Source organism: Phaseolus vulgaris, chromosome 4, assembly GCF_051622355.1.
Source record: "Phaseolus vulgaris cultivar YP4 chromosome 4, ASM5162235v1, whole genome shotgun sequence".
NCBI lineage: Eukaryota > Viridiplantae > Streptophyta > Magnoliopsida > Fabales > Fabaceae > Phaseolus > Phaseolus vulgaris.
The window spans coordinates 32,544,816-32,554,877 of record NC_143501.1 but is presented as its reverse complement, the minus strand read 5'-3'; positions in this window follow the sequence as shown (position 1 = coordinate 32,554,877).

The window sequence follows — 10,062 nt, the reverse complement described above, 5'->3', positions numbered from 1 at the left end:
ACTTTATACAACATCTGGTATACCCAATGAGCTTTGATTGTACTCTCTATAAGAGCATTTTTATTGTATCTTGGGAGATCTTAGTCTCAGTGGAAGATTAAGACTGGTATAACATGGAGAGGTTTGTGTACTCGTGTAACTTATAAATGTTGGTGTACTTGTTGTAATTATTTGATTGATTAGTTGAACCTTTTAAACAATGTCCTTGGATGTAGCCCAAAGTTTAAGGTGAATCAGTATAAAAATATGCTTTGTTTGTTTCCTTTATTTTGTTGTCAGACATTGATGAAAACTTAAGAGATAAAGCATCCCCTGACCAAGCCCAACCTTCCAGAAGGATGACCCGGAGCATGACATAGGATCCAGGGTTAGGTAAGGACCATCCACTAGCCAGTGCCTCAGAGGCTATCATTCCTCAGAGGATCGCTAGGAGCAGAGCCCATGTGATGGGAGTTGAGCATCAGCTAGTTTCTCTATTTGTAATTTCAGTAAATTAGGTTCAAATAGCTAGAATAAAGTGTGCTTTGGGCTTGTGCCAAGCCCATTTTCTCTTCATGAGCACCTAGATTTAGATCTTTTGTAGCCCTAAGTTCTAGAAGCTATGCCTAAGGGGCGACTTTGACCTTAGTCCCTTATTCCTAGGGTGTCTTCCTCCATGTATTTTGACATTGAATTTAAATATAGTAAAGAAACTCTGCATGAGTGTTTAGTGAGACTAGTGTTCTCCTATTCTTGGGTCTTATCTTGAGTGTGCAGCACCTCAAGTGGCGGCTCTTTCACCACTAATCTTGGAGTACATTCTTCTCCAAGTGGCATGACAACCCCTTTTCTTCCATAAGCTTCCTTCATCCCTTCCTCTTTATACCAATGAAATGATTCTCTATGAATAAATCTTAAATTAGCCAATTTATCAGCACACACATTCCCTTCACGAAAAATATGAGTAACCCTAAACCTGATTTTTCCACAGTAATTAAGACAATATTCAATCAATTACAAAACATCCACGAAACATTAGTCATAGCAGTAAACGCAACACAAACCAAAGCAGAATCACATTCAAGCCAGACATTAGTAAGCTTCATTCCTCCATAGCATGTATAACTCCATAAACTCAACAATCATAGTAGTCTGAACTTCAAGAAACACAGAGAAAGCCCCAATAAACTTCTCCATACTCCCATGGAAAATACCTCCACAAGTAGCAAGACCAGGATATCCCTAGCAGTAGTGTTAATTTTAACCCAGCCTGGTGAAGAGAACTCTCATTTAACAGGAAGAGGACGAATTAAAAAAAGAAAAATTGGAATAGTTTTTTGGTAATTCGCTTTTCTTCTTCTTTCGTGTAAGTAAGTGATAGGAATAAAAGATAATGATAGGGTTGTTGGAGACAAGAACGATGGTTGTTGACGGTAGAGAAACTGTAAAAATATTAGATTTGGTTTTTTAGGTTTTTTCAGTTTTAGAGGGAGGGCAGGAAGGGTTGTACCGCCTAGATTAATATTTTGGTTATTCAACAATTAACTTAGAATATATCTTTCTATGTAGATTTTTTTAGCAAAGGTATTTTTTTTATCTTTTGTATTCATGTTATATTAATGCAAGACATTGTATTGATATTATGCATATGGGAAAAGAAAAAGAATGTGACACTTTCATTAACATGCTTATGAACATGTTATATAAACACTAAGTATGTTTTCCAACATATCACATTTCACTACAAGAAAATCATGAAACAGAAATCAATTTTTAGATACCAAAATAATTAGTTGCAATAGTAACTAAATTAGAGACCATTTTAGAAACTAAAAAAAAATTGGTTTCTAAATTAGTTTCTATTATTGATAAGTAGTTTCTAAATTGATATCTAATTAGCAACCATGGTTTTAGAGACCAAATTTAGAAACTAAATAATTGGTAGTTAAAACCTTGATTGCTAATTAGATACCAATTTAGAAACTATTTAACAATAATAGAAACTAATTTAGAAACCAATTTTCTTTTTAGTTTATAAAATGATTTCTAATTTAGTTACTATTGCAACTAATTATTTTGGTTTCTAAAAATTGATTTCTATTTCATTATTTTCTTGTAGTGTTTTATAAAAACAAGAAGAGTATACTCTTTAAATATTAAGAATCCATGAAAGATACTAGGTATGTTATGTATGCCAAGGTAATTGACGAGAAGTTATTTAATTGGAAAATGAGATTACAATCTTATTTTGTAAATTGGAGATTTTTCTCCTTTTACATATTGTTTATATTGTTAGAGAAATATGATTGTGACTTTTTTTTATTCAATATGGATATATCAATTAAATGATATCTGAAGATTTTGAAACGGTATACCAAGAACTTATAACAACCAAAAGTGTCCATTGTTTGAAAGATATATTATATATAAGGGCCAATGAATTTTGTTTTGAGTACTTGACTAAAGGATATCCAATTACTTTTGTCATGATGATAGAAAACACACAAGTCAAAACATTCACTCACAATTATCACAACTATAAGTATTCTAGTAGTTCATTAATTTATTATAAACAACTAATTAATGTATATAATACTTAATTTTAGTGTAATAGGCAACTTAGTTGCTCTTAGTGTGACTATCATGCCATGTAAAGGATGTGACTCATAATGATAAGAATTGTAAGAAATTCTTTAAAACATTAAACAATATAATGTTTATTCTTACTTTAACAATATATATATATATATATATATATATATATATATATATATATATATATATATATGATCTTAGCTAATATATATTAGGTATTTAAAGAAAAAAAAAACCATTGTCCTAATAAACATATTTCAGGTATTTAAAGAAGAAAAAATATCATTCTCCTGATAAACATTTTAAAGATGTTAGAAAGCCTAGCAACTACGTTTTTACAAGTTAGGAATTATCAATTCAACGTATTTATGGTTAATTTTGATTGTTATAAACTATTTTTATTCTTATATATGATACTAGTTTTTATTTTATAAGATGATAATTACCTTAAAAACAACGACCAAATAAAAAAAATCATATTTTATTACAAGCTATATCATAATAAAAATGAAATCTAACGTTACTTATCTTAGAAAAAGAATATTTGTACTTAAATTTTTATGTCTGATTATGAATATAATCATTATAAAATACTATAACATTTTTTACGTCCATTTTAATATAATCAACGTGGAATCCTAATTTTCAATATCATCTTAATCTAATGTGAAATTTTTTCACTTTGTCGAAAGAAGATTTTAGAACTGATGTTATATATATATACCTTCTAAAATCATCATTATTTAGTGTTACTATAATATTATTAATTAATTTAACCAATTTATTAATGATCACCCCTAATCATCCTCTAGTGTTACATAATAAATAAAAATTTCTTGATGGAAAGAAATCAAAATCACTCAAATTGTGATACCTCTCGTATTCCACATAATATTTTTTGGATGGTAATATATTGTAATGATAACCAGTTGAAGCAACATAAGGTGACAACAAAACCCGAGGTCTTCTTTGGGACATTTATTTCCAAGTTTGAGATGATTATAGTAGACAATTTTAACAACATCTTTTCATTAGCTTTTTGGAACTTCAAGATGTTATAATTTGGTGGTCTTTGACTAGGAATCGATGTTAATTTAACAATATAAATATCATCATAAATTATTTTTATATAATTACACAAAAATAAAAAATATAATATAATGAACATAAAAAATTATTAATTTCTATCTAAGTTAATTTGTAAAAAAAATAAAATTATACTAACCTTTTTAAGGTTTTAATTTTTTTATTTGTGTAAAATAATATTAATTTTAAAAAAATTGATTTTGTTTGCCTTCATATTTTTCTAGAACAAATAAATTCTATATTTTTATGATGAAAATTTATAAAAAAAGTTCTAGTTATAAAACTAGTCTGACTGCAAATGAGAAATATTTGATATTTTATTGTGTTCGTAAAACTATTATTTAAATATTTCATATAATTAAAATTATTTTTATTTTTAATTGTTTTCTACTTATCAACATAAAATTGGTGAAATATAGATTTAATTACACGTTTATTATATAAGTATCACAATGATACAACTTTTTTTTTCAATTAAACTAGTTAAATTCTCTAATATCCTTCAATGTATAAACAGGTTAGCCAAATATTTAAGAGAATATATTGATATAACAATTAGCATATTAACATAATCATGACATCATGCTAACATGAGTGATGTGATAATTGACAATGTACTCACATGGTGGACATAAGCAGAGAAGAAATTTGCAAGGTGATGTTTCTGATTCAAACTTATACCTCAACACTGTCACTCAAAGTGGTGGAGTTTGACAACAAGTTTCATTCCTTTGCCCCCTTCAAGTACATTTTACTAATTTTATTATAAATGTGAATTATCAAACCAAATTCTTACTTTAATACATCATGTTAATTTATTAAAAATAGAATAAATATACAAAATATAAACATATTTATTATTAGTTTATACTAATAATATATTAAGTATAGATATAATAACACATTTTTATATTTAAATGTGCATTTAAAGTATGTATTATATATGATATAAATATATATAAAATATATTACTATAAATATTTTTTTAGATAATCTTGAATGATTTTATATTTTTCTGTAAATATAAAATTCTTATACAGTTGTGCTGTGGAAAAAGTATCATTTTTTTTAAAAATTATTTTAGTATTTTTATTAATGTATCACTGCAAGATTTTTTTTAAACTCCAGGAAAAGGCTTTCATAACCTCCGTAAAATAAAAATCCTTCCAGTAGGGAGGAAAGGGTTAACCACTAAACCAAAAAAGTTCTTCGGTCATATTATCATTTTTATTTTACTTATTATTATTAACATAATTTATACATATTAATATTATATTAACATTATTATTAATATTATTCATATTATTAATATTATTACTATTATTATTATAAATATTATTATTAATATTATTAATATTATTATTAATATTAGTATAAATATTATTATAAATATTATTATTAATATTATTATAAATATTATTATAAATATTATTATAAATATTATTATTAATATTATTATAAATATTATTATTAATATTATTATAATGAATAGTTTCCCGTGTCTGATTCTTCAAAATTTGATACTGCAAATGTAACCAAAAAATAAATTATGATGATGTATATATGTGATAAGTTAATGTCACTTCACACACAACTTATTTTTACTTATTGAAATTCATAAAAACAATCTTTAAGAATTGAATAATAATTTCAATTAATGAAGTGCCTTCTAACTTCAATTAATGAATCAACCTCTAAGACCTAAGTTCAAAGCATATTTAAATATGTATACCAGTTTAGGCTAAACTCACTAAAAAATTTAATTATATCTATTTATTAAGAATTGAGAAAATATAAAATATTTTATTGATGTTTTACAATAAACTTTTGACACTTAAAAAAAATTAAAAAACTATATTATTTTGATGAGATTTTAGAATAAATATTTAGAATTTAACGAAGGTTTTAAAATAAACTTTTGGAAATTAACGAAGGTTAAAAAAATCTTTGTTATTTTATGGAGGTTTTAAAATAAACCTTTGTAAATTAACAAAGGTTAAAAAAACCTTCGTTATTTTGTGGAGGTTTTAAAATAAACCTTTGGAAATTAACAAAGGTTAAAAAAACCTTCGTTATTTTGCGGAGGTTTTAAAATAAACCTTTGGAAATTAATAAAGGTTAAAAAAACCTATGTTATTTTACTGAGGTTTTAGAATAAACCTTTGGAATTTAGCTAAGTTAAAAAACCTCCGTTATTTTGTTGAGGTTTTAGAAAAAACCTTCATTAATTAAATCAATTCTTAAGATTATATTAACCTCCACTAAATAACCTCTATTAAAACCTTTTTTTCTTGTAGTGTATCCGGATATATATATATATATATATATATATATATATATTTATATTTAATTTTATAAATGTATTGATGAATAAATATATTTAAATTAATATTTATACAACATAAATTAATTATGTTTACAACATAAATAAATATGCTGCATTTTAGCCTATTTCTTCATATATCTACATGATTTTTTTCCCCTCTATTCTTTAAGCATTGAAGCAACTAAAATCACCACCCTCCATTCCTTCACACGTTCATTTTTCCCTTTATTCTTCCCTAACACCCCATAAAGGTAACTATTATTCCTATTTTTTCATTGTCCAAATAATGATTGGTATATGAATATAATTTAAACCCTCATAAATTTTATTCTTAACTGAAGTTCACTGAATCACAAAATTATATAAATTTTTATTTAATGAACTTTTCTCTCTGGTTTACTTTCCTTCTTCAATGTTAATACCAAATGATTTGATGTTTAACAAATTTTATATACATACATATATATATATATATATATATATATATATATATATATATCCGCCTTTCAGTTTTTATTCTAAAAAATAATTCAGTTATAATAGTTGAATTAAAATGATATGAAAATAAAAAGAAAGAATAATTCTTTTGAAACTTTTTCTTGGAGTAACTTTATATATTTGAAAAAAGGTTAAGTTTACACTTTTTCTATTATTCTGTTTTTTTTTTAATTTTGATCCTCTATTTTTGAATAGATTTAATATCTCTACTGATTTTAATTATGTCATTTTAATTTATTAACTAATAACAATAATTAGGATAAATGTGTACTTGACTGGAACACTTAAACCAGTACATTTATGCTAAATGAATATGAAGTTAACAGATAGATAGAAATTAAATAACGAAAGTAATGAGAAACAAATTGGAAGAAAAAGGACCAAATTTATAAACGAACAGAAGTTAAAAGGACACGAACTTATTCTTATGAAGCTGCAAAATAATAACTGAAGCATAAAATTGCAGAAAATTAGAGGAACAATCTCTGTGGAATTTGCCTTCGGTTTCTCTTTCCTTTCATGTACAAGAGCTATAATTTTACCTCAAATGAAGCTACATAGTACATCATGACTTCAACCCTTCAAGTTTCTCTTATTACAAGAAGCACATATATAAATATGAACTTGAGCCAGTCACATGATGCATGGAGAACTCAATCTAGGTTCCATATATATGCTTTTAAGCTTCTTACTTTTCTTTTTTAGCCTTTGAAAGGGCCTCCAAAGTATCCAAAAACAAGGGGAAGTTGATACAAGATGTTAAAGGATAGTTAAGATACCATATACATATTACCCCATACATATATTTTCTAACAGATGAGTGAAAGAAAGGAGTAAGATAACCCTCTATGGTTTTTTCCCCCTTGAGTTTTGTAATTGAATGCTGTTGTGCTGCCTAGAAGGTCCTGAAGGTGGCAATGGCATTGCCTTTGGCAAGAAGCCGAAGAAATTTTGTGACAAGCCTTGAGACTTTGGCTGCATGTTGAAAACTTGAGTGTGTCTAGAGCCATTACTTGTGCCAACGGAGTGAGCCATCAAAAGAAGCAGCATTAACCATGCATGAAGATGTCTTCTACCCATCTCACCAAACCAAGGGAAAAGAGAATAGAAAAAGAAGAGAGGGAGTGGAAAAGAGAAAGAGAGGGAGGGGGGAGGTGTTGTTAAACAGGAAAAGGAGAAAAATGTGAAGAGAAAGTAGAGAATTTTGAATGGTGCAAATATACTCAATAAATGAACATTAAAGAATTGGGAGTGCATTATGAAGTGCCAAGAGAGGTTTGTTTATTAAGGATAAATGAGAGAATGGAAGTGGTAGGGGCAATGAAGGACGAGTGTGCGGAAACATGGGGAGAGTAAATGCAAGATCATGTGATTTGAGATTTGGATGTTAAGAATCATATTTGTGTAAAGCTTTTGGTGGCTTGTAGCATTAAATGAGACAACATGAAGCAATAGTCCTTTTGTCCAATTAAATAGAGACTAGGAAAGCCTTTTAAGGAACCTAGAACGGGTCATTAGGGAGTGTGTTTTAAGTCACATAAAAATAGTAGTAGTAGTAGTAAAGACACAAAAATACCAAAAGGGTATTGGCAAATAGGAAAAAAGCTGAGAATAATATTACTATATCACACTATGGTCCATGCTACATTACTTTGAGAGAAAAAAAAAACATATTTAATACAAAGATTCACATAAGATTTAACTGTTGAAATTGTTTCTCTGACTCTCAGACAAAATGTGTGTGTGTGTGGTATTTTTAGAGGAAAAAGTGGAGAGTGTCGTCTGGTTAGGTGAGTTTGTGGGCCTGCATGGAAAATAATGGCTGAGAAATGAACTCAAAGTCTGAAACAGTTGTGCCAAGTCTCACAGCAATAGAAGATGTTTCATCTCTTGCCAAACATATTTTTTTGAAGCTTTTATGAAACTAGTAAAAGACATTATGAAAAGGCTAATACTAGTTTTGAGATTAATGTGATGAGTTTAGATACCTAATACAATAGTTTTGAGATTGGGTCACCCCAGAAAAGATTCTAAAAATGAGGTGAACAAGTCCATGGTGATGTGAGATTGTGAGGCATGGCAGAGCAAAAGATGGAAGCATTAAAACTTATTGCAAACTGAAAAGAGAAAGCTCCCCACCCTGCTATCCTACACACATAGGGAATTGATGAATGAGGCGTGTACTGCATGAGTGGATAGGCCAAGGAGTTGGGTTTCCTTGACATAATAACTAAGGGTAGGTCCATGAAATGCAGCCAAACAAGAAAAGACACATAAAGTTGGACCCACATGCTCTATGTATAAAGAAACAGATATGATGGATGACATGAGAGGGAGGATTTTGTTGTAAACTGACCCTGTGAGTTTTCAGCACAGGGAAACCTCAATGCTCATAATTTATGCAAGAGTGGAAACTACTTGAAACAAAAGGTGAAACATTGATTTGATGTCCCCAGAAGAACACGATGTAAGTGTAACTGTAAAGTTTTCCAGATTGTTGTCGGAATTATTACTATTCTGTGAAAAGATTAACAACTTAAATGGATCAACACACGTGGTAATTAAGCAATTGTACGTAATTGTATGCAAATTCTTTCATTCAACCCTTCAGTGACGATGCTTTATACCCAAAGGTTCCTATTTATTTGATTGGTTCTTTTGTTCTCTAAGATGTGGTTTTCTATTTTAACTTCTACCTCATTATTCTACTTCTTTAGTAATCAATTAAAGACAGTTTTAATATATTTTTTTTTTTGTAATTTTTCGGTAAATTTTTTAAGAATAAAATCGAGATGAAATTTCAAATTCATCGAATACATTCATTAATTTTAGTGATATTATCTTCATAGACATAAAGTCATAATATTATTTAAAATAATTTAAAACTTAGTATTTCCCCAATTTAGAGAGAGAAGCACATGAAGACATAGACAAAGGGATATCCTAAGATTGAGCAATGCTACAAGGTGTTTTCGCTTGAGTTACTAAATAACTACTTTTGTTGCTTACATACATGAGTAAAATAAACATTAAAATTAGTGAAAAAACAATTCATTTGTAAACAATTGTCACTGCAATTTTTTTAACCGCGGTATTAATAAGAAAAAAATATAACTAATTTCATTGGATATCTAGCTGAATTGTTCATTATTTTTTCTTTAGAAAAGAAAAAGAGATTCAAGACCTTTTCTAGCCCATAATTCTTTTCATGATATTGAAATTCTAGAATTTTTTTTCCCTTTTTGTTGAATAGATGATGCTGTACTTTCAACTACTTTTTGGAATATTCAAGTAATTGTTTTATGTATATTTATATTTTCTTCACACACATTCTGATATAATGTAATATTTTAAATCATTTAAAATTTTATACTTTTTAGAAAATATTTTCCGAATGGAATCAATTTTTTTCTGGAATGCTTTTCAAATACGTAATTCGAAAGTTTCTTAATACATTTCAGGTAATATTTCTGATTTTAAAATGGTAGGTGTCGAAAGCAATTAGGATGGTGAAAAAAAAAACTATCTCGATAGTGTTTCAAATTGAAAAGACACTATTTCGGCCCAAGGCCTTTGTA